Genomic DNA, 27,807 nt, shown 5'->3' with positions numbered 1-27,807 from the left:
TAGGTGTGAGCTTGGATGATTTTCCAAAAGAGATTGAACTCTTATAAGGTTTAACTCTTAAAAAGACCTTGTCTCCAACTGAGAATTGCATGAAGCTTTTATTCTTGTCTACATAACTTTTCTATCTAATTGTTGCTTCCTTTAGTCTTCCTTGATTAACTTCATTTTCTCTTCCATATCCTTGAGCATATTTGGACAAATTATAAACCTATCTTCCACCTCATCTCAATTGATAGAGGTATGACACTTATGGCCCTAGAGAAAAGGAGTCATTCCTAATTATGCTTAATAAGAATTGTTGTAAGCAAACTCCACTAAGGGAAGATAGTCTTCCCCACATGTACTATTGATCAATGCAATACATATTGATTAGATCTTCAACTACCTGATTTAACCTACTCCATTTGACCATGTATTTGCGGATGATAGGTTGTACTAAAATTTAATCTAATTCCTAAAGTTGCATTCAAAGTTGTCTAGAATCTAGATGCTAGGTTTTTTATGACTCCCTTGACCTTGTGCCTTCCCATCTTCTTTTTATGTTCCAACTCGCTGATCTCCTTAATTCAAAAAGTACCTATCTTTAGAGATTAAATTTTGGACAACCCCCTTCCTCATCTACTTATTTTCAGGTTTCTTGAGTCGTTGATCCTTGAAGTTTATGTCCTTAAATAACTAAGTTTCGATCCATCAGACTTTTGGTTTGTCAAAATATTCAAAACCTTCATCCCTTTTTGGCATGATTTCCTTCAACTTCTCAATCCCCAACCCTCAACTTATTTTCATCTCTCTTTCCAATTTATCCAAGTTATTCCATTGGAAATTCAAGCTTTTTCTTGCCTTCCTACCTTTTTTCCACTCATTTCCTTGAATATTTTTCCTTCATCAAAGGTCAAATTTTTAGTGCCCTTCATTCTCCCCTTCCTCATTAGTAGACCTTGTGATGTAGGGTCCACCCCTGACTTGATCTGTTTGACTAGAGTTGACCTTTAATTCATGCGTGATAGACACTATTGGGCATAGGCTATTTCAGATGATTTATAGGATGTTGATACTATCATTAATGATCGTATGATTTATTAGACACTATATGCTTATTATGTGATTGACTATCGAAAGATTATATTGATCATGTGATTTGATGAGCATAATTGTTGATGGATTTTACATGCCTTACTATAATCGTGAATTATACTAATCATGCACTTGATGATGTTTTTGTGTACTAACCATATTTAATGATTATCTATGTTGAGTTGATCTTATGGTGTGTTTGATTTTTGTATGACTGTCTTCGGGATAGAGACAATTCCACATCACTCACTGCGAGCGGGATGTGTCGTTGTGATTCTCTAACCCTTGTCTGTTATAATATATATGCATATGTCGTATCGTTGCTTTGTGGATGCAGGATTTGCAGGTACCAGACATCGACTCCACCTGGCTCCACAGGCCTGAGCGTGTCTTTAAATCCCAATGGTATGTGGTTCGGAGTTGGCACAATTTCCCCTCACATACTCTAGGTCTAAGTTGTTCACTATGAGTCGTCGGTGTCTTGGTGCAAGTCGTCATGATAGTTAGTAAGCTAGGTTTCTTCTGTGATGTGAGAATGTTAGTATTGGCTGATTATTCCTTTTATGTTGAGATTGACTATTTGATTTTTGATGCGAGATTAAATAATTAATGATGTTTATTTTAATTATTTTGATTAATAGCAATTTGATTATTTGGTTATCTAATGTTTAATTTAATTTATTGGATTCTTGCCTTTTTGGTTATTTGATTATTTGATATTTAAATGTTTATTTATTTTAATGATGATTTAATATTTATTTAATATTTATTGTGTGGCTTATGATGTGTTTTATATTTATTTGTAATTTGACCTTTATTGGTATTTATTTATTTATTTAATCGCCTATGGTTTAATATTTATTTGGCTTTTAATGTTTATCTGGTTCATTAATTCATTTATGAGCCTTTGGTTTATTTAATTTAATTTCCCCATTTAATTTATTTAATTGTGGCTCGTGTTTTATTTATTAGTTTGACTTTTATATTAAGTGGGTTGTATAAATAATAAAATGATAAAACATTCCCACCAAATTGTTAAAAAACATGATTTATATTTACCTTACCTACCCTCTTCTCTTATTGGTTGAATTTAAAAAGGGAGGTAAAATTATATTATATGGTGGGGTTGGTAAAATATATTATAAATTGGAATATTTTGATTGGCTGAGATTGAGGCTATTGTTTTTTGTTAATGTTTGTCTTTTTATTTTCTTTTCCGTAAATTTTTCGAGGGTTGATTCTTCTTGGAAAATTTTCTCCAACAAGTTTTCTTCTTGGTTTTGGTTTTCTTCTCTCTTGGATTTTGGCTGGAGCTTGGATTTGATTTGGTTTGGCTTGTGGGATCCCTTCTTCAGTTTCTTCCATAACACGGGTTGCAGGTTGGAGATGTATTCTACTTTTTTATATTTTATTTTACAGTTTTCATGTATGCTCCGCGTCTGTAGATTGAATGTGTGAGCTTGGAGAAATGAATCTAAAATTTTTATAGTGAGGAAGGAAATATATGAAGGCATAAATTTGTTGTAAGGTTTTATTCTATAGTTTGTGGGAAATATTTGTATTTTTGGGTTTGTCTTTCTGAGTCTGTGTCGTGCATGGAGTTTTGATTTAATATTGGTCTTCAAGTGTGTATTATTTATTTAATGTTGAAGTGAATTTATTTATTGGGTAATATTATTTTACCCATTAAGTAATTTAAAAGGGGGTAATTTGTATTCTTTTATTTAAAAGTTATTTTCACCCCAAGTCAATGGTTTAATTTATTTTACCTACCCTTGGAATTGATTGGCTGGAAGTTTATGGTAGGTAGAAAATATATTTTATTTTCTTGAACTTTGGGAAGGTAGGTATGGAATATAATATTTTTGAAATATTTTGATTGGAGCATGGTTTTGCTTGGTTTTGTTTTGTTTTTTTTATTTTTGATAAATAGGCCTTCATTTGCTAGTTGCTTGATTGTGTGGTACTTTCCGGATTAATTCTTGTACCAGAGGCATTGTTGAGGGTGTTGATGATTTATAATTTTATATCTAATTTTATTTGATGTATTTTGTTGGTTTCAAGCATATTTACCTTCCTATGTTATTGGGGAAAGAATTGTGCTTTCATCCATATTGATGTACTATGGTTGGTGAGTTGGAAGTGTTGTTATTTTGGGGCAGCAAGTGAGTTGGCCTTGCTATGGTTTTACTTTCATTAATGATAGCAAATTTAATGGCTTGATATGCCTTTGTTGATTGCTAGCCAAGAGGCTCATTTTGTTATATTGATGTTGTTGTAGCCTTGCATATGTTGTGAGAGTATGTGTGGAAGTTATTGGCTACATTGAGTATTATTTTCATGTATTTATGTTGGTAGAGCCTCTTGTGATGTGTTGTTGGGCCATGTTAGGAGGAGTGGGCTTCCTTGTGATGATCGGGGTCATGAGAGATAGACTGGCATGAGGTTTCTTGTAAGGATGCATGAAGTCTAGATCACCAGGGCACATTGGAGTTTTCCATGATTTGTAAGCAAGTGATAACATTGATAATAAATTAATTGGGATGGGAAAATTATAACTCACTTAAACAAGATAATGAATAGTTCTGAGCCTCATGACTTATGTCCTAGGGAGGATGTTTTAGGATAAACATGAGAAGGCCGTGAAGATGGTAAGCTAATCTCCTTTGGTCTCTCATAGGTTGAGATGGCTCCACATGTCCATCAGGCTAGTGCCTTGTGTTATTATGTTATGAGGATGGCATGTGATGACACTCCACTCCTACATGTGTTCCCCCTTTATGATTTATGATTATGCTTATTGGATGCATTTATGTCCTGATGAGTTTTACGCCTCTGGGAGTTTATTCGTGTGGATCTGTGTGAGTTCTTGCTTGAGAGTCCTTGTTGGTTAGTCTCTTTGGTTTTGAGTGTCAGCCTAGATGTAGAGTGTGTGTTGGGACCTTGTGTCATCTCCTAGCATGGGGGGTGGTTCCTTTGGTTCCACATGGTCGGGTGGTTGGTGCTTTTAAACCATTGGGATGTTCCTGTCTTTGGATTCTTCTTGCGTGGATGAGGATGCTTCTTTAGATTGTTCATGGATAATAATTGTAGCAAGAATGTAAATGATGATGTGATTTATGTAATGAAATTATTATGTAACAGTTGTAAAAGAAGCCATGCTTATGAGAAATGATTATGTTGTTCTAGTTATAGTAATAGCTTTTGGTAATGGTATGTGATTATAATGATGAACCTTGAGTTGTATTGTAACATATTTATATTAAATGAAATGGATGCATGAGATGTGGATAAGTATTGTTGTTTAAAACGAAATGATGTATTTTGTATTCTTGATGAGCCATGTTAAAAGTAAATGGGTTGAATGTTGTGATAATGGTATTAGATTTGAAATGATGTATTTAACTAGTGATTTAAGTAGAAGAAATGTTATGTCTTGATAGGATGTGTGAGTTTGAGTAATGTTGGAAGATATCTTAGGACATGTTTATGAGTTGTGATTAAAGAATTTGAAATTATAGTATCATACTTCGTAGACAGTGATCTAATGATTGAATTGAAATCTTATAATGCTTGGGATGTAGTTGAATGTTCCTTATGAAAATATTGTATGGATGTTCTTAATGAATGAATTACTAATCTTATTAATGGAAATTACTAGTAAGTGTATGGAAAGATGATTAAATGAGTTCTTGTCTTTTAGGAAAGGATTAGAATGTATCATGTGTTATAGTTTAAGAATTATATCTCCATTTGGTGGATTCTATTAGTTGTTATGGAATTAAGATATTGTACCTTAGTTTGTGTTGAGATGAATTCGTGTAGTTACCTGATTTGTAATGAGATGATTGTTGGTTAATTGATATAGTGCAAGAGATTTTATGATTATTAAATGAGCTATGGGTTAAATTTTTAAGGAGACTTTGTGAGTATTGCATTATGTACTTTTGGAATCATGATGAAGTAATAAGTATGCTAGGAGCATAGAATTATAAATGACTATGTAGAAGTTAATTGTAAATGGAAATGGTGCTAATGCAATGTAAGGGTTAATCTTGGTATGTGAATGGTGATGTTAATAGTCGAAGGTTGGTTAATGGTAATAGGAATATTTGGACTTGGTGTATAAAATGAATCTAAGTGACAAAGGAAATAGCTATGCATTAAAAGATAGAATCTCATATTAAATGAAAGATTAGGTAGGCTGCATATCATGGGTGTTAGGTATTGCTATGTTGCACCTATGTGTGTATAATGATTAAGATTATGAGGTATTGAACTGGAAGAAAGTAAATGCTTATTTCTTATGTAGGTAGATTAAGTAATGTTGTTGAGATACCCTAGGGAGGCAGTAGTAATGATTTATTGTATTCTTCTTGCGTAATTGTTTGAATAGCTTTAGCGAATTATTCTATGTTCATAACACTTAAATGTTGTTGTGTGCTTGCTGCATTTCTTAAGTGATTTTATGTGTTGTATTGTTTTATAAAAAAATAAATTAAATTAAATTAGCGTGTTTTTAGGTATATTTCTCTGGTGTATTTTGGCGGGCATTACATGTGAATGGATGCCCGATTCCCAATAGGGTATTGTCTCATTAGGGGACTAATGGCTTTCCTAATCTTCTTCCAAGCTCGATTGGTATGTAAAGTGTAGTAGGTTGAAGGTTTGATGCCCAATAACAAAGATCTTATTAGGGTATCAAGAAATTTAACGACCATGTCCTGAGTCCAATGAACAAGGCATCCGTGATGGCTCGATACTTTGTCGATAAGCTACAAGAAGCCCTAAAGAGTGAAATTTCACCCATCTACCATTTTATAATGCCTTTAATGTCCTATAACTACATGTTATTAAATCCAGGGCACTTCAAAAGGGTCTTCAATGTACTTTGATGCAAATCTAGGAAGAAAAGTGGCACCCATACCTCATTTATTATTTTGTTGATAGGCTCACCTCCTAGATGTGGTTTCAACATATTCCATGAGAATTTATACTCTTCCTTGCACTCAATATTATGTATCATTAATTCTCAGGTATGATAGGTTCTCAATGGATGGTCTTTCACACCTCCTAGTGGTTAGATTAGATTTGCAAAAAATACTTGTCAAAGATTTGTTACATGAAGTCATTGTTAGGGTTACCTGAGCTACATGACCTTTTGATAGCCTACACATTTTCCCATTACAATTATTTTTGCATTGGTTGTGATTTTTGAGGATACAAGGATCACATTTTTTTGACTAAGGAGGAGGAGTTACATAATTGATAAGAGAAAAATACTCATAGGTAGGGTTTCGATTTAAAGGGAGGGTAATTATTGTATTGTAATGATTTGGGTTTATCCCAAATTTATAATAATAATTTTTAACCTTTGTAAAATAATTAATTAATGGTAAAACCAAACTTCATTGATTGTCTCCATGTGTGTGATGTGCATTTTTGGATGTGTGTTGATGTAGCGTTGTAAATTGTACACCTTTATTAGTGTGTCAAATTTCACACTCTCTTAGTTCCTATTTTAGTATTCTTCTTTCCTTTATGCATTATAGGAACTTTATTGATTTAAATTAATAATATGGGTCTTGTTCCTCTTTGTTACATCATTGGACTCTTATTTGGGCCCTTAATTCTAGGTGTGCCCTTTATTATCATATCTTGATTTATCCTTAATCTTATCCTAATTTTAACTTAATCTTTCCCATGACTTATTTGAGTTATCTTGCATCCCTAGAAATTCAAAAAAGAAGTTGATAGGGCCAAGTAGTATACTATCGAGTCCTGCACTTTTTTCCCTTAATTTTGGGAGGATAATTTGGCGATCTTATCTAATTCAAATCCTATTTCATGCAAAAAAATATTTATTCTAAGTCAACCTAATGGCGATTTTAATTATGAAATCCCTATATAAGTCATCCCTCTCAATTCATTTTCATAATTGTGTCTTATGCTAACATTATCGTCAATTCAAGAGCAATTCTTCTTCCTCAAGGGCATATCTAATTCAAGGAGAAACAAAATAGATCAGGGAATCTTCAACTTATGTTTTATCTATGAGTTCATAATGGATTTTATGTAATTTATCATGTTATTGCATCAACACATGGAGGACTTATCCTAAGAACATTGTGTCATCTATTGAAGGTATAATCATCTACATTCAAGCATTTCAACCTTGCCCTCAAAAGGAAAGCTTTTCCAATTCATTTCAAGTTCAATTTCTATTTCAATTAGGGTTAATTCCAAACCTTGGGTTTGACTTAAGGAAAACCCCTATCCACAACCCATTTTATTTCCTTCTTGTGTGTAGCTACAAGTACCCGATGAAGTCAAAAAGTTTCAGGAGATCTCAGGAGACAGGTATAGGTTCACAATTGGAAGATTAATTTGGTTCTTAGGGACCAAGATACCCAATGCCCTTGTTCCAAGACCAAGGTTCCCAGTGCCCCTGTCCCAGGACCAAGGTGCTCAATGCCCCGTTCCTCCTAATTTAGCTCCAATTCTTAGGGTTGCTTCTAAGACCGCATCATGGAACATGCCTTTGAATCACAGCTCAACAGACCAAGATGCCCAACACCTTGGTCTTGACCATTCAACATCAGATTTTAGTCATAGGTGGATAGTTAAATTCCCTACACTTTTGTACTTGTTGTGAAGTATCTATTTCATTATTAGTTAGTATAATCAATCCAAGTTGCTAGTTCATGCATATATTTTCTTACCTTAGATTTAGCATTCAATTTACATCCTTTCAATTACATTTTCAACTCAAGCAAAAGGGGAAATTGGAATCCAATTTGCATTCAACCCTCTTCCTAATAGAATTGAGGTTGGATCTATTGATTTCATCTTCCTTTTAATGTAATGTATGTTAAAGTGAGGTCATTCCCTAGTTTATAAAGAATAACTTGTGACATCCTAATTTTTCTTCCATTACATTTTGGTGAACCTATCATTCTTTCATTTGCATCAAATGTGATTTGTGGTCTTAGATCTGATTTGTATGCACTTATACTTTCATATTTGCAATCATTTCTCAAACATATAGCTTATGCACTTTCATTCATTGCATTGGTTAGTTCATATTCTTGCACCTAGTCAATCATATAATTGCTTCATTTCTTAAACATCCATTTTTCTTTCTTTCCTTGCGTTGCTCTTTCATTGCATTGTATAACAACAACAAAAAAGGGACATTTTCAAATCTTTTCATGTTGTTGATTCTAGGATGAAATATCGGTCTTTGGCCAACTTATCTTTGCATCATGATAGTTTTTTAGACCTTCTTATGACCCTTCACCCCTTTCCTAAAGATCCTTCCAAGGACATTTTGAGGCAAGAGGATGATTTTTTCAATAACACCTTTGTTAATGCTCTCAGTTTTAAAGATGAATTATTAATAAATAACTCTACTTCTTCTCCCAAATTTGGCCCTACCCATGAGGACATACTAGTTCAAGAAGAGACTATTAACATCTCTTACAAAGGTCTCCCTCTCAAGGATGAAGATTTGAAGAGTGATATTGATTCTTCTCCTAGAGTGTACCTCCCCCATGAGGATCATTTGGTGCTAGAGGATGATATGGTGGCTATCTATCCTAGTGACTCTATACCTTCTTTCCATAACCTTCATTCTAGGGATGAAACATTAATTACTAGCGATTGTCTCTCTTCCAAACTTGATCCTACCTATGATGACATTTTGGTGCAAGATCTTATCAACACTTTTTTCATTAATCCCCTTCATAAGAATGATGTTGATCTTTCTCCTAAAATCTGCATTCCTTGTAAGGATACTTTGGAACAAGAGAATGCTCTTAGGTTACAAGGGTTTAATATCATTACCAATCCCCTCTATGAGGATTTCCCTTTCATTCAATCCGTAGAAAATCCTATTCATGAAGAAGTGTTTAAAGTTTATAATCCTCTTTATGAACCACTTGATGATTCCATCTCTACTAGATCTTCCTCACATATTCCCAAAACATCTTTGATCAGTATGATACATGTGAAGTTGTGAAACTCCTAATAAGCCTCTTTTTGTGGTTTAAGGTGTCAGTTCTCCTCAAACTTCTCAACCTCTCAACAAGCCTCTCTTTGTGGTTCACAATTGTAATAGTAATGATACCTTTTGCACTCCTAACAAACCAATTATTACTATGCAAGGAGGTTATGCCACTAAAAGTCCTTATGAATATGACAAACAAATCACCCGAGAGAGTTACATTTAGTTGCCCACACATATAATATGAGGAATAATAGGCAATCTAATCCTCCTTCGATTATCCCTTCTCTTCCCACTTCTCAACCATTACTTCCACCAATACCTCATTTGTCACAACATCTTGGCAAAGAGTATGATCTTGTTGAACAACTTAAAGCCACTCCTACCAAGATATCTCTTTGGGATCTGTTCCAAACTTCATCCAGATAGCATGGAATGTTACAAGATGCTTTAAAGAACTTAGTTGTCCCACTTGTAGTGACACCTAAAAATGTGGCTTCTTTGATTGATTCTATGAAAGCACCTGCAACTCAAATTATGTTTTCACAATATGAGTTACCTTCTAAGGAAATTTAAAATCAATATGATCCTCTTATGATTGTTGTTCTTATCAATGGTAATTCTATAATATGAACCCTAGTGGATAATGGATTTGACCTTAATGTTTGTAGCTTTGATTTATTGCATAAGATTAATGTGGATCCTTCTTTAATTCAAACATAGTCTCTTTCTATTCATGGTTTTGACAATGTTGCTAGAGTATCTTTGGGTACTATAACCTTGCCTATTAAGGTAGGACCTAATATTTTACCTAGACCTATTCATGTCATGCCTAATAGCCTTACTTACAATCTTCTCTTAGGACGACCTTGGATTCATGCTATGCACGTTGTCCCTTCTACTCTTCATCGGCAAGTCAAATTCATTTATAACAATAAGATGTATACTTTGCACACTGATACTAATTTACAAGCTTGTTTGCAAACTTCATCTAATTCAAAATCTTTTTCACATTCTTATAATTCTTTCACTACTTGAGATGAAATACCATCTCATCTTATAAAGTTACTTCCTCATCTGAAGAGGTACTCTTAAAAGACGATTGGGGGTCCTTAGATTTTACAACTTCTTTTATAGGAGAATATAAAGTCCCCTCAATAGAGCCCAAGTCTAAAAAGGATGATGATATGGTAAAACCTAAAAAGAAATCAACTTTGCCTAAACAACTTAGTAACAATTTTGTGGTTGCTTCAAATTCAAACAATTCTTCAAAATCTTCTTCTCATTCATTTAATTATGACATTGAGACCCATGAGGGCCTGCCATCTCTTTTTGATTTGGCACCACCCCTTTATGGATTGGCTTATCACATTTTAGCTAAAAATGGTTAAAATGGCAATGATTGTGGTGAGGGTGAACAAGAGATTAGATTTACTTTAGAAAATAACATACGCGAAACCTCATTTGGACTTGGATGTAATCCTTCAAAGCCCACCAAATCATCTAAAAGATCATCTCTCAATGTGAATTCCATATTTCGTAGCGATGACTGTAAAATGTTAAATGAAGCTCTTGATGACTTTATTTCAATTAGATCATCCTCTACATCTTTCAACACTCATCCCACTCAGAAGAAAATTGTGACGATTAACAATCCCATTTATGAGGTTGTACCTTCTATTCATTCCAATACCTTCCCTTATAGAAATGAGGCCCCAATGAATTCTACTTGTCTCTCTCCTAAGGTTTCTTTTATGTATGAGGAAGTTTGTGTGCAAGAGGAACATGACTTAGAGGCCTATTCTTTTCCTATAGATTACTTTGTTAATCAAGACATTTCAATTCTTATCATCTTATGCATGGTTTTACTTTCATTGGCTGTGGAGAATTTAACATGGCATATTCAAATTCTTTGTCCAATCTATCATATAATTAAATAACATTACTAGCTATTGTGTTGCTCCCCCCTATGTGACATTAGTAGCTTACGTATTGGGGGTTCATTTTCATTCATGGTGGTGCAATTTCGTGTGCAATCATACTTTGGTAGCAACATGATAGCCTATTTTTGTCTTCTCTTGTCTCTATGATTGGGGGTTAAGAATTATTTTCAACATCTCTCCTTCTTAAGATTAAACTTTCCCTTTGTGAAGTAGTGTCTTCTATAAGGATCTCTTATTGCTTGCGGCGGTGTATGTCCTTGTTAAGGATCGTCTCCATCTTCTTGGAATAGGTATTCCTAATGAGGATCTTATCCTTTCCTTATAAGTACATATCCTTAATTGGGACCTCTTCCTTAGCATTGAAAGTCTATAATCATTCATCAAATCCTTTCCATTTATTGAGTTGCATCTATGAACCCTTTTATATTGTGGATGTGCATATCTCTATTAGGATCTCATCCCTCTTGTAATAAAATGAATCCCTGGTGAGGATCTTTTCTTTATTTAAGAAGAGTGTTTCTCTTTATGATCTTTCTTTGGAGGTTGTGAATTCCTTCCCCTTCTCTCCATGCTTGGGGGGCATTGATCTTTCCTATCCTTTCTAAGGATACACTTTTCCTTTGTTGTGTGGTGTTTTCTTATGATATGATGTTTTCCTTGGGTGAAGTTGTTTGTTTGATCAAGGATTCTCTCTTATGCAAGAGGTGTGTATCCTTGTCTACAACCTCTTCTTCATTTGGCAATGCATATCTATTATAAACAAACCCCTCACTTTGGATAAAAAGTGTTTTATCCTTCATCAATAATTCCTTTTATCTAGAAATAGGGGGAAGGTGAGAATTCTTGTTCCCCTTCCTTTCTTTTGGTCAATGATGTATTTTTTGTTAAAAAAATATCCTCTTGGAGGTAGATGTCTTTTGAGCAAAGATCTCTTATCCTCCAAAGGATGAATCCCTTTACACTTGTTGCAAGATATATCTTTTTCAACTATCTTGTCCTTGCTTGTAAGAGTAATGCTTCTTTATCTTGGATTTATGAACATTGTTGACATCTTAAGGGTGGGGGCATTGCATATTGCCCTCTTTGTACTATATTTTGCATGTCTTATACGAGGTGTTCAAACTTGAAACTAGACAAAACAAAGTCTTATACGAGATGCTTCATGCCTGAAACTAGACGCAACATTATTATGTCTTATATGGGTTACACATCCTCGAAACCAAACAAAACAAAGTATTATACAAGATGTTCCCAAAACTAGGCATATATTTGTCTTATATGGGGTACACATACTCGAAACTAGACAAAAAAAAGTCTTATACGAGATGTTCCTGAAACCAGACACATTTTCATTTTCATTTCATGTCTTATGTTGGTTTTTGCATGCTCTAAACTAGACAAAACAAATTCTTATACAAGATGCTTAATTCCTCAAACTAGACAACAACATATGTAGCAGGGTGAGTGGAACCAGCATAGCACAACTAGACTATTTTGACTCTCCTCCCCAACATGGATCACCTAGCATAACATAATTTTCTAGCATTGGATCATGGTTTATCGTGCTTTCAATTTGTGTACTTCCTTGTTCTTTCTATAAGTCCACTTGTGCTCTTTCAATAACATGTTGAGAATGATATTAGTTGTTGAGACATTTTGATTATTGAGGTCTCTTCAACTAGTTGACTTGGAGATTTGTGTTTTAGTACTAATGTTGTTTTCTTTTTCGAAGATTACTTGCATGGATTGATAGGATCCTATGCTTGGAGGATTGATCACCCCTCAACATTATCCCATCCTTTGTCTTGCTCTCAGATGCTCTACCTTTTCATTTATATTTTTTTGAGAGCTTGACCATAAGATCATACTGTGCTAAAGTGGGGGCTAAATGTAGTGTTTTAAATTGTACACCTTTATTATTGTGTCCAATTTCACACTCTCCTAGCACCTATTTTATTATTTCCCTTTCCTCTATGCATTATAGGACCTTTATTGATTTAAATTAATATTATGGGTCTTGTTCCTCCTTTTTACATCATCACACTCTTATTTGGGCCCTTAATTCTAGGTGTGCCCTTTATTATTATATATTGATTTTTCTTTAATCTTACCCTAATTTCTACTCTCAAAGAATATTTTGCATACCTATGCATTATGGTTTGAGCCATCGAGTAAGAATTGGCATTACAATCTCATTATCTTGCATCCCTAGAAATTCATAGAAAAGTTGCAGATCTGGCTTTTTTGAAGCATTGCAGAGATTGTCAGTTGATCCCCTCTTTCATCAAAAATTTCCATCATCTTTGGAACTCCCACACGAAGCTCATCTTCTTTCAGACTTGTATCTCTCTCCTCGGGTTGGTCATTCAATCAACTTAGAGATCTATCATTTTTCTGAATGCAAGATTATTGCCTCTTCATTTGGAGCTCGCTTCATCCTTGCACCCAAACCTTTGGGTTCGCCTAGACGTGACTTCCTATGCCAGAGCCATGGGCCTCTAGGTGGAGTGTGTGAAGAGACAAAAGAAGAAGTTTTCAGCTTTGTTGCATAAATGCAATGGAGGCCCTCCCTCGTTGTCCTCTGCTATTGCCTTTCCCCTTGCTCAACCCTACGTCCATCCTCGACCATCCCTGACCCCTCTGGTCATGTGGCTTCCTCTCCCCATGGTTCAGACCCCAAACTATCTTTTGCTCTCCTTCCTCGTTCGTTGCAGCTAACGCCCTTCCCTTCTTTGGACAATGTAGGCATCGACTCTAATGATGAAGATGTTCTTGTCGTGGCTGATAACCGCCATCCACGCCCCTTGCATCTTTCGAACATGTCCCCAGTGCGCTCTTTTGGTAACGGCATGAACCTGGGTGGTTCTCCTTCATGCCAAGTGAGTTCTTGCTTCCTAGAACAACATGCAAACCATCAATGATCTCTTTCCAATGGCTCTCCCCGTCTCTTCCTGGTATGTTGGCCTTGTCTCTCTCTCGCCAATAAAAAGTCCTTTGCATTAATTGTTTGAATAATTCTTGTTGCTGTGATTTTGTTTCTTACAAGAAAGGCATGCATTGAGCCCATCCTCCTTTTGGTCATTGCCACATGTCGTCTTTAGGAATGGATGCTCCTTCCCATGCGTCTTATCTCCCTCCTTGTATGAAACCCGCCACTCTTCCTGTTGAGCCTTCTATTATTGCCTCTCCTGCGGGTTCTCCTCCCAACTTGGGTGTCACCTTGTCCTTGCCTTCCCTTACCCCAGGATGTCCTTCCCTCCCTCGATCCTCCCCCATTCATCCTCCTATTAGCAACTAGGAGTCAAATCTTATTTTTAATTTGTCTCAAGCCTTCGTGGAACCTCTCACTTTTAACTTTCTTAAATGAGGTCTTAGCTTTGTTGTGGCTCCAAGTGCTATCTCGCATGTTGACTTCCTTATTAAAATTGAGAATGTAGTCTGCACTCTCCCCGATGATGTTGTTGAAGAGGTTAGGCATGACTGTGCCATGACTCAGTGTCATGCTAAACCTCCTAGATGTAACATTCTTAAATCGAAGATTCTCGCATTTAATAAACTTATGATAAATAATGATCTTGTTATTTCTAAAGTGGACAAGGGCAACGCCACGGTCATTATGGACAAGCATGATTACCTTTCCAAAATGCATGCCCTCCTTGCTGACTCCAACAACTACAAAATTGTTTCTCGTAACCCTTGCCCCAAGATTACGAAGAGAGTTAGATTGGCTATTTCTATTTCTCCCTTTGATGATGCTACCAAGCAACATTTGCTTCCATCCAAAGAGGTAACCTCTTGTATCTATGGGGTCCCCAAAATTCACAAAGTCGACGTTCTTTTGAGACCCATTTCCGACACCATTAGATCCCCTACTTACAAAATAGCCTCCTTCCTAGCCAAACTAATATCCCCTCTTGTGGGTAATTCTAACTCCCTCATCAAAGACTCCACCCATTTTTTCCAATTTATCAAGGACACCAAACTTGAGAGTCATGAAATCTTGGTGAGCTTTGATGTAGTCTCCCTCTTCACCAAGGTTCCTTTTCTCAATTCCATAGAGATTGTCAAATGCAAGGTGAATGCAAAGATCACCTCCTTGGTTGAATTGTGATTGAGATCCACTTTCTTTTCTTTCAAAGGTGTTATCTATGAGTAGGTTGATGGAGTGGACATGGGCTTCCCTCTCTCCCCTATTATTGCCAACTTAAATATGGAACATTTTGAGGACTTGGCCTTGTATTCTTTCCCACTCAAGCTGAAGTGATGGAAACGATACATGGATGACACCAATGTTTGTTGGCCTCATGGCCTTGACAAGCTTCATGACTTTCATGCACACCTTAACAACATATCTCCTTGTATCACTTTTACCATAGAGCTTGAGTCACACAACCAATTACCTTTCCTTGATGTGTAGTGTCCACCCTTGACTTGACTTGTTTTGACTAGAGTTGACTTTTAATTCATGCATGGTAGACATGATTGGGCATAGGCCATTTTAGATGATTTATATGATGTTGATACTACCATTATTGATCGTGTGATTTATTAGACACTATATATTTATTATGTGATATATTATCGAAAGACTATATTGATCATGTGATTTGATGAGCATAAGTGTTGATGGATTTTACATACCTTACTATAATCATGAATTATACTAATCATACACTTGATGATGCTTTTATGTACTGACCACATTTAATGATTATCTATGATGAGTTGATCTTATGATGTGTTTGATTGTTGTATGACTGTCTTCAGTATAGAGACAATGCCACATTACTCATTGCGAGCGGGATGTGTCGTTGCGATTCTGTAACCCTTGCCTATATATATATATATATATATATATATATATATATATATATATAGTAGGTACTTGACACCGACTCCATCTGGCTCCACAAGTCTGAGCGTGTCTTTAAATCCCAATGGCATGTGGTTCGGAGTTGGCACAAGTTCCCCTCACATACTCTAGGTCTAAGTTGTTCACTGTGAGTCGTCCGCATCTTGGCGCAAGTCGCCATGTCAGTTAGTAAGCTTGGTTTCTTTTGTGTTGTGAGTATGTGAGTATTGGTTGGTTAGTCCTATTATGTTGAGATTGACTATTTGATTATTGATGCGAGATTAAATAGTTAATAATGTTTATTTTAATTATTTTGATTAATAGTGATTTGATTATTTGATTATCTAATGTTTAATTTAATTTATTGGATTCTTGCCTTTTTTGGTATTTAATTACTTGATATTTAACGTTTATTTATTTTAATGATGATTTGATATTTATTGTTTAGCTTATGTTGTGGTTTTATATTTATTTATGTTTTGATTTTTTATTGGTATTTAATTGTTTATTTATTTATTTAATCGTCTATGGTTTAATATTTATTTGGTATTTAATGTTTATCTGGTTCTTTAATTCATTTATGAGCCTTTGGTTTATTTAATTTAATTTCCCCATTTGATTTATTTAATTGTGGCTCATGTTTTATTCATTAGTTGACTTTTATATTAAGTAGGTGGTATAAATACACTTTAAAATAAAATAATAAAACATTCCCACCTAGTTGTAAAAGCATGATTTATATTTATCTTACCTACCCTCTTCTTTTATTGGTTGAATTTAAAAAGGGAGGTAAAATTATATTATATGGTGGGGTTGGTAAAATATATTATAGATTGAAATATTTTGATTGGCGGAGATTGAGGCTAGGGTTTTTGCTTATTGTTTGGCTTTTTATTTTCATTTCCATGAAGATTTTGGGGTTGGTTTTCTTCTTGGGAAAAACTTTCTCTGCAAGATTTTCCTTTGGTTTTTGTCTTGGATTGTTGCTGGAGCTTGTTGGTTTTGGCTTTTGGATTTGGGGAGCTCTTCTTCAGCTTCTTTCCATCACACGGGTTGCAGGTTGGAGATGTATTCTTCTTTTATATTTTGTTTTACAGTTCTCCTGTATGCTCTGTGTCTGCAGATTTAATGTGTGAGATTTGGAAAATAAATCTATAGTTTGTATAGTGTAGAAGGAAATATGTGAGTGCATAAATTTGTTGCAAGGCTTTATTCTGGAGTTTGTGGGAAATTTTTATATTTCTGGGATTGTTGAGAGTCTTCTGGTGTCTTTCTAAGGTTGTGTCGTGAATAGAGTTTTGATTGAATGTTGGCTTTTAAGTGTTTATTATTTATTTCATTTATGCCCTTTTAATCTCTGTCGAAAGTTTTGTGTTTTTCCGGCCTTTCATGCAAAAGCGTTGATTCTGCATTTGCGATGTCCTTTGTTGTATTTGTGCTATCCTTTGTTGTATTTGCGTTGTCCTTTCATGTATTTGCGTTGTCCTTCGTTGCAATTGTGTTGTCCTCCACTATATTTGCACTGTCTTTTGGGTAAAAGCGTTGTATTTAACTGCACAGACGCTAACCTGTAATGCAAAAACGCTAAAATTCAATGCGAAAGCGTTGTTCTGCCTGTCTTGGTGTTTTTCACTATTTTCCCAGTCAGATTTGGATTCTCGAGTTTGGTTTCATTCCAGAGGCTTTTTGGGGTTTTTGCAGACATTTTCCAACTACTGTTATTTATCAAATTGATGAGATTTTATGTTTTATATGTTGAAACATTCTTGGCTTATTTATTGTTGAAGATTTGAGTCTTTTCTTATATTGAGATGTTGCAATGGAAAAATGGTATTGTTGTGGAGACAACAAGATTTTATTGTTGTGGAGACAACAAGATGATATTGTTGTGGAGACAATAGAATTAATATGTTTTATTGATGGAATATTTCTTATCTGATATGGATTTCAACTTTGAGGCTCATTTTGCATTGTAATGGACTTAAGTCCTTTGCGCTCTTTAGCTATGGTTTTTCTTGTATGTGTTATGTATTGTTGGGCTGCATGATGAAGTTATGGATCTCTTCTTGGAATTTGAATTTGAACCTCTTTTCTATTGTTGTTTTGGAGCATGGTAGGGGGAGTGGGCTTTCATGTGATGACCGGAGTCATGAGAGATAGGCTTGCACGAGGATTCCTAGTAAGGATGCATGAAGTCTAGACTGTTAGGGCACATGGGGGTTTTCCTTTATTTTAAACAAGTGATAACATTAATAATGAATTAATTGGAATGGGTAATTAGATCTCATTTAAACAAGATAATTAATAGTTTGAGCCTCATGGTTGATTCCTAGGGAGGATGTTTTATGATAAGCATGAGAAGTCTGTGAAGACAGTAAGTCAAATCTCCCTTGATTCTCTCATGGGTAGAAATGGCTCCATGTCTATCGGGGTTATGTCGTGAAGAGTTGTGTTTTGGCAATATTATGGGGGAGGATAGCATGTGATGACACTCTGCTCCTACATGTGTCCTTTGCTTAAGATGTATTGATGTCTTGTAGATTTGTGCGCCTCTAGGAGTTTTCTATTTGTGCTATCTTGTGATTGGTTCTTGCTTGAGTATCCTTGTGTTGGTTAGTCTCTTTGGTTTTGAGTGTCAGCCTATATGTAGAGTGTGTGTTGGGACCTTGTGTCATCTCCTAGCACAGGGGGTGGTTCCTTTGGTTCCACATGGTCGGGTGGTTGGTGCTTTTAAACCATTGAGATGTTTCTATCTTTGGAGTCTTCTTGCATGGATGAGGATGCTTCTTCAGATTGTTAATGGATAATGATTGCATCAAGAATGTAAATGATGATGTGATTTATGTAATGAAATTCTTATGTAACAGTTGTAAAAGAAGTCATGTTTATGAGAAATGACTATGTTGTTCTAGTTAAGTGATAGATTTTGATTATGGTATATGATTGTAATGATGAACCTTGAGTTGTAGTGTAACACATTCATATTAAATGAAATGGACGCATGAGATGTGGATAAGTATTGTTGTTCGAAATTAAATGATGCATTTTGTATTCTTGATGAGCCGTGTTAAAAGGAAATGTTGTAAATGTCATGATAAAGGTAATAGCCTAGAAATGATGTCTTTAACTAATTCTTTAAGTAGAAGAAATGTTATGCCTCGATAGGTGTTTATGGTGAAAATGGATAACAATAATAACGATATTGAAAGGCTAAATGAATTCAACCACAAAACCCTAGCCTAACAACAACAAAGATCCACCATAACATGTGAAGATTACCTAAGACAATGCAAATCAAATGAAATCACAAAGATTATACCATCACATGTCCAATAGGGTTTGGATCTCCATTCTTCCTATCTCGATTGATCTTGTTTGATATATTTGCTCTCAGATTTTATGTGTGCACAAGAGCTCAACAAAGAACAAAAATGTGGTTGCAAGTAGGATCGCCTATGTTCAAAAGCGTAGTGTAGTCAAGTAGTCAACGGGGGGGTTTGATAATGAAGGAAGCATCTCCTTATATAGAAGACACTATATGAAATGGAGGGATAAGATTGAGAGGTGTAAAAGGAGGTCAGCTATGATTAGAGGGTAGGTAAAAGAAATAATAAAATAATGAAAGGGTAGGTAGTGTATGAATTAAGAGATGAATGACATGTGTCATGGGTAGAAAAGGTTAATAAATTAATTAAATAAATAAAGATTTATTTAATTAATAGAAGGAGTGAGATCAATTAAATAAATAAGATATTGATTTAATTTAGGAAAAGGATAATTTAAATAAATAAATGTATTTATTTAAATGATAAATAAGGCTAGAAGAGGATAAATGAATTAATTAAATAAATAAAGATTTATTTAATTAATAGAAGAATTTTGGGTGTCTACATTTTGCCCCTCTTTGAGACAATGCGGCTTGTCGCGTTGTTTCAAAGAAGATAAGATGAACTAATACAAAGTTGCCCCAAGATGGGAATGATATGCCCCCTCAAGAGATTGGATGAAAATGTGTGAAAAGACCACAAACAATCTCTTAATAAGAAAGAAAGGCTAGAATGGACTGACCAGATAAAGTGACAAAGTCACGGGATAATGAAGACTGACTCAGGAAACGAGGGCTAGGGCTAGGGCTAGGGTAGTCTATAAATAGACCACAAGGGGAAAACATCCTCATTGTCATCCACACATCCATGAGATCAGAGTGCAGAGCGAAATAGAGCAGCAGTAGTCAGCAGCGATGGCATTGGGTCATAGATTCGATCGCGTTCGCCGATTTCAGAGGCCAGCAGAGGCAGGAGAGCCAGTAAGTACCACAAAACCTCTTTGTACTTTGATGCATTTATTATTGTCATTAATGCATGCTAGGTAGAGTAATAAATGCGCTTAGAATAGGGTCCAAAAAATGTCAAAAATATGTAGGCACGTCTGCGTTGGTGCCAGGCGCGTTTATGCGGTCTAAAAGAGCGTTTATGTCATGAAAGCACGTTTGTGTCCAAAAATGTGAATTTGTGTCTTCTAGGTCAAATCGGCAGTTCTGTGATGAACATACGTTGTCGATTGGATAAGCTGCTGAGAGGATACACTCAAGCAGGTCCTCTAGGAAAGACTAGGATAACAAATAGGGCTAGGATTGACAATTTTGTGATAGAACATACGTTGCCAATTAGGAAACTTCTCAAGAGGATTCACTCAAGCAGAGGCCCTAGGATAGGGTAGATCAAGAAACTCATGATGAACAGGGAGTACCAAGATATAGTACTTTGTGATGAACAGGGAGTACTAAAATATGAGTAGCACTTTGTGATGAACAGTGAGTGTAAATGAGCAGCACTTTGTGATGAACAGGGAGTGCAAATATGAGCAACACTTTGTGATGAACAGGGAGTGCAAGACACGTAGTACTTTGTGATGAATAGGGAGTACCACTAGGATAGAAGCAACACTTTGTGATGAACAGTGAGTGTCACTAGGACTGAGATGATTGATTTATGTGACTGCAGGAGTATTTGCCTATGCTGGAGTCACGGGAGAGATTCCCATCGACTCAGAGGTTGCGACGTGAGTTGACAGCCGAGGACTGAGCTACGATTGAGGCTATGGGATTGAGACATAATATGTATGTGCCTGAGTTTCGGGCGAACATGGGATTGCTGACTACATTGGCGGAGAGGTGGCACTCTGAGACTTGCACTTTTCATTTGCCGATGGGGGAGATGACAGTCACCCTGGAGGATGTATACAGGATTCTGCGGATACCGATCGATGGGGAGCTGATTCCGTACTATCAAGATGGAGACATGGATGCCCTTAGACGAGTGTTCTAGGATCTGGGACTGGAGATGAGGGTGGGACATGTGGCATGGGATACCATGAAATGGACAGGATTAGCACTACCAACAGTGTTGGCAGGAGTTATCAGTGGGTTCCTCTGTATCAGTTTTGTACCATTTTGTATGATGATGTAGACACCTGCGAGTGATTGTAGCCATATGATTTTGACATCATTGTATCATGACACTTTATATATATATATATATATATATATATATATGAGATGATTCATCTTTGCGGCAGCTATATGCATGTGTACCTATGTGATGAGATGTTCTTATGTGATGCTTATGATATGGATGCAAATATGTATATGATGCAATGCAATATATATATTTTTGTTCTTTTATGTTTTATATGTGTATGCATGATGCAAATGTGAATGTATGTAATGCAGATGAATATGATAATGCAAATATAAATTGTGCTAACAGGTGTTGTGTGCAGGATGTGATGCAGTTGTGATATCTATATGTATGTATGTATGAAATGCTTATATGTGGTAATGCAGGTGCAACTACATGAAATGCAAATGTTTTTGGTGTGTCATTATACTCAGTCATGTGATAGCAGGCTACGCGGACTCGAGAAGGACGATGGAAGTCAATCAAGAAAGGGGGATGGAAGACAGAAGATATGAAAGTGAAAGAGCTTCTTGTGTGTTATCATCATTGAGTTTTATTATGGCAAGTAGGTTATGACAATCAAGGCATATATTTGACCCAGAAAGTCATTGTACCTGTTTGCATGCAGATAAGATAGTCACAAACAAAGAATGCCCCAGTTCATACTAGACTCACAGTGTCCTCATATCCTTGGACAAGTCATAGCATTACTAAGAGACAATCCACAGATAGCAAATACAAATAGGTGACGATACCCCATCCTCGCCTTTCTAGTCAAAGACATCCTGGAGATAGAATCTCTAGTCAGAGACATCTTGAAAAAGCTAAAAGACATGTCACCAAAAGATAAAATCAAAAGAAAACCAAGACTCGACACCAACATCCACTATAGTCTTCAAGTTTAGTGTCTCTTGTCACTTGTATAAGTCTTATTTGATTGTGGTCACAATGTTTACTTTCACAAAAAAGATAGATAGCACGGAACCATATGTTGTCTAAGTCTGTTGAAAGATTTGATTTTGTTGAAGCCCATTGTTGTTGTTGTCTCATCTGAAATTGACTGAATCCATGAAACTAATACTTTATTGCGGAGAAGATGGAACTTTATTGCGGGTCGGCAATGCAAATGTTGCTTTATTGTGGATTGTGCGCGGATAGACTGAAGAAAATTGGAAGAAACTGTACTCCTCAGAACGTGTGATGCTCTCAGTTCCACACCCATTACTAGACATGGGATTTGCTTTAGCCACAGATAGGAGTCGATTTATTATGGATGGAAAGGGGTGAAAAGGAAGGATTATTATGAATGGCTAACCAATCTTGGGTAGATCAATAACAAGCCATGATGGGAATGTGTAAGTTTTATTGTGCATGAATAGGTCGTGAGTGTGTGCAAAGTGAAGTGATGAAAGAGAATCCTGAAGGAGGGAGGAGCAATGTCTCTACACATGGTGTTGGTGACCCAGTTTTCACCATGGTACTTGCCCAGGGCGCCACTGAAGTGATTTTCACCATTGGACGAAATTATTTCTCTTTACTTTTTTTTATTTTTCAATGTTTTTTGTGTCACAAGGCGCCTGTTTGCCAGGTTTTCACCAAGTAACGATTTTTTTTGTTTTATAATTTTTTTTGTATTTTTGAAATTTTTGATTTTTTTGTATTTTTTGAATTAGGATACTCTGAAGAGCTATGTGTAAAACCTGTGAAGGTGCATGTTGTTGATAGGATCCTCCAAAGGTTCACCTTCTGTAGTTGAGAGTTGATATGCCCCAGATCCATATGCTTTTGTAATGATGTAAGGACTAAGCCAATTTGGTTTGAACTTGCCCTTCTTCTCTCTGTCTTGCTGATTTTTGGGATTTTCTCTGAGAACTAAGTCCCCTACCTCAAATGTGCGAGGCTTGACTTTGTGATTGTAGTTGCATCGTTCCTTGACTGAATGATGTGTATCTCGAGTGACTGTCTTCCTTGATAAAGGAATTGAGATAGAATTACTAGTGTGTGGACTACGTAGGCCCATATGCGTGTCACCTGAAGAAGTTTGGGCATCCCTGATAACAAAGTCCCTTGAGGAAGTTCCATTAAAGATCCATGATATATCGCCAAAAGGAGATGGATGTGTGGAACAAGTGGATGAGTGATGAAGGCTTATGATTGCGAAAAGAAGTGAAAGTAGGATAGCATGATGGAGACTTAGGATCAACAAGTATGCTTTTTTACTTGAAATTGTAGAATTTTTGCCCCCAGTTATTTTGATATTATGGGAGATCAACTCTTGTTCCTTTTCTTTCATAGGATTTTTATCCTTGACTTTGATTTTGCAGAGTCCAATAGCTTTTGATTTGGATTTGGACTAAAGGACTTCTCTTTATTTTTCACTTTTAGATTTTTATTTTCAAAGCTTGATTTTTGATCCCCAATGAGTAAGGGATTTTGTAATTCTTGTTGATCCAAGTCTGGGAGCAGAGAGGAAATGGAATGAATGGATGATACGGTAAGGCTATGTGAGTTATCAAGAGGGCTGGCGATATGCTCAATAGATTCTTCACTGAAACCACTCTTAGGACTATTGATATCAAGAGTTGCTTGCACCACTAAAGGAGATTTGCATTCAGACTTAGTAGCCACAACACTAGGTGGTTCACACCCAATTCCTTGCAAATTGTTTATAGATTGTTCCTGTCGACTCAATCTCTTAGGAGATAGTGGGAGTTGATCAACATGAAAGATATACTCACCGCATCCCAGATATTTAAACTTGAATTTTTCTTTGAGCTCTATTTGTTTTGATGTAGAAGCTTTCAAGGATTCTGGATCCACATATGCTGATGAAGGAATAGCCTCTCGATTGACTGGGATTGTTATTTCTGATCTAGGTTGCAGATTGTTGCAATATATAAATGGATTTGGGTCAGCTTTGACAGTCACTTCAACTCCATTGTGTGGAAACTTGATACATCGATGATATGTAGATGGGACTGCGCTCATCTCATGAATCCGTGGATGTCCTAGCAATATGTTGTATGTGAGATCCAGGTCTAGGACTTGACAAACCACATCCTTTGTAACTTGCCCAACTCTGAGAGGTAAGGTGACTGTGCCTTTGGATGAACTCTCTTCATCATCATATGCCTTGATGGTAATTTTGTTTGTAGAATTCACAGCTTTATCAGAATATCCCAATTGTTTAATAGTGCTCAATGTACAAATGTTTAGACCTGCTCCTCCATCTATCAGGACTCGTTTTATTCGATGTTTGTGTATGAAGGCTTCAATGTGTAATGGTGCATTATGTGGCTGGCTTACAGAGGCATCATTGGCTTCTATGAATGTAAGGGAGTGTGGAATGGAAAGGTATCCCACCATGGCTTGAAACTGGTCCACGTTTAGATCAGTAGGAACATAAGTGTCTCTGAAGATTTTGTCAAGAATAGCTTTATGTGCGGGGGATACGCGTAAAAGCTCAAGGATGGAAATAAGTGCGGGTGTCTTCCCCAACTGTTCTACAAGGTCATACTCAGGCTTGGTTGATGAGGAAGCGGTGTTTTTAGCTGGAGCACCTTGCAAAGTGAATTTACCTCAACAGGTTGTAACATGACATTCAGAGGTAGGTTCGGAAGAAGATCCAATGCCTTTTAGGACAATTTTGGGTCTTTGGGTAGAATTCTCAGGCGTTTTATCCTTGATGATAATGGTAGAGACATAATTGTCCATCGAAATGTGATTGATAGTTGAATCATAGTTGTAGGATGCTCTAGTATAGTTGGTTTGATCATCTGTGACTTTAGCTTTTCCTTTGTCATGTTTTGGGAATGGTTCCTTAAACATCTCATGTTCTTGATTGGATGAGTGCCCTTCAATCTCAATGTCACCCCTATCAATGAGATCTTGTATGATTTTCTTCAGTCGATGGTAATTTCCTATCTTATGACCCTTGCTCTTATGAAATTCACAATATTCATCATCATTCCACCAATTTGGTTTAACCTTTGGTTCATATGGAGGAAAATCTGGAATAGTGATTACCTTGTTTGCCATTAGCTTTTTGAAAACTGACTCAAGTGGTTCTCCCAATGGAGTGTACTTCCTTCGTGATTTAGAAGTTGTTTGAGTATTCACCTGATTTGATCCAAAAAAAAAAGAATTTGGGTCGCACTGTATTGGCATCAACAACACCATCATTGACTGTGTTCTTGTTTTTATTCCAAAATCTTGGCTTGTCTTTTCCTTTAAAGTCATCATTGTTTTCCTTGAATATCTTAATGACTCCTTGTTCAATTAGGACCTTTTCTGTCGCTAAGCCTTTTTCAATAACGTCCTTGAAGGTGGACAAACAAGCTTTCCTTAGATCATAGCCAATGTCTTTGTTAACATTTTGGGTGAACATTTCTACCATTTGTTTTTGTGGAATTTCACAAGAGCATTTGCTGGCTAGATTCCTCCATCTTTGTAAAAATGATGCAAAAGACTCCCTCTTTTTGCTTGGTGTTGCACAAAGTAGTGACTAATATGTCTGTCTCTATGTTGTAGGAGAAATGTTGAATAAATGCCTCTGCTAAGTCACCCCATGACTTAATACCAGGTGGAAGTTGGGAGAACCATTCCATAGCTTGATCACCTAGGCTTTGTGGGAATAATCTCATCAAATATGTCTCTTCTGAAGCTACCTCAATGCAAGTTGTGAAAAACTGTCTTATGTGTGCCTTAGGATCCCCTTTTCCTCTATACTTATCAAACTTAGGTGTCACAAAGTATGTAGGAAAAGGAGGCATTGGAATGCTCTTGTCAAATGGATAAGGACATATGTCTCTCATTGTGTATGTTGGCTTCAGTGTATTTATGTCCTCCATTTTCTTTTGTAAGTCCCTGATTTGTTGCTCCAAATTGCTCTTAGGTGGAGATCGACTTCTTGGACCATACCCCATGCTTGAGGCACCAATTGGAGGAGAAGCATGTTGCATATATGGATGATATTGATCATACACATGTTCATATGGAGGAGGTCTATAGTGATGCTGCATATATGGACCACTTGGTATAGATTCATGTTGAGGAACGAAATATCTATTTTGTCCATGTATACCATACTCTACAGGCATGTCATGTTCTAATGTGTTGCCCCCAAATTTGACACGGGGTTTCCTTGTGTCCAAATTTTGAGCATGCCTTTGAATATCCAATTGCTTTGGTGGTTGATCCTTAGCATTGATATATGATTGAGCATATTTCTCTGCATAAGACTTCCATAATGGTCTGCGAAGGTGAGTATCATATGCTTGACCATGTGAAACAAAGATGATGGTGATTTAGGCACAATATGTGGTCTTCTATTGCCTCCACTATTAGGCCTCCTTTGATCCATGTTGGAGTGAGGTTGTTGCAAAGGTCGATTTTCCATTATTTGAGACATGTCAAAATCATGAGGTATCTTGGCTCCACTTTGTGCCATCATTTGTAAGAAGTATTGTCTATCCCTCCTCATTATTCCCTCAACCAATCGATTGAAACGGGGATCCATAATGGATTCTTCCACATTTGCTGAATGTACTGAAAAGTTGTCCATATCGTCATTGTGTGTATCATTGTTGTTTGTAGTGTCCATGCTCTCAACATTTGGAATGTTTCTATAAGCATCCATGTCAGGTAATGTAGTATGATCAGAATTGAAAAAGATATCATTGTCATACTCATAAGAACTCATGTTTGCGGACTCTTGAGCCTCTTTAGTTTCTCTCCTAGATTTTTCAAGACGAGTTTCAACCATGAACTAGGTATTGACCAAGATGTGTGAGACTAGATGAAAATGGAAAAAGTATGGAAGACCAAGAGTTGGATGGAATGTAAATGAATCTGAAGTGTACTTGCAATGTCCAAAGTGTAAGACCAAGTATGTATGTAGTAGAGTAGGTGTGACTTCCAAAGAGAGGATAGTTTCTCTTGATGAGGTAAGTTGACCTTGACTCTAAGTAAGACCAAATGAGACCCAAAGGTGATAGACCTTGATGAGGGACCACTTAGCAAAATGTTGTTGTATGTAGTGTGTTGACAAAGTATGATGAGGACAAGCAAGTGACCTTTTGACTCAAGTTTAGACAAATTTAAATTTAATGCAAGATGTAAAGCAATGATGGACTTTGTGAGACCCAAAGACAAGTTGAATGCTAGATGAAAACCTAGAGAAACAACCTAGGAAGCTCAAGAATTCCGAAATTGATTGCTCTTGTTTGCTAGATTGTAAAATTTTTCCAGTTTGTGAAGTTGTTGGTTGTGACCAAATCTGAATGTTTGACTGATTTTGTGACAAGAGGACACAATGTTGACGAGGACTCAATGTTTGCAAGTGTTTAGACTCAAAATGACTCCAAGAAAAGTGTGTTGTTTGATGTAAAAATGTTTTACATACACTTGAAGACACAAAAGACACAATGTTTTGCTATTTGGTCTTTAATGTTTTGAATGTTTAAAATAAGTCAA

Source organism: Cryptomeria japonica, chromosome 7 (assembly GCF_030272615.1).
Source record: "Cryptomeria japonica chromosome 7, Sugi_1.0, whole genome shotgun sequence".
Classification (NCBI taxonomy): Eukaryota; Viridiplantae; Streptophyta; class Pinopsida; order Cupressales; family Cupressaceae; genus Cryptomeria; species Cryptomeria japonica.
Note: the sequence above shows the minus strand (reverse complement) of the source record.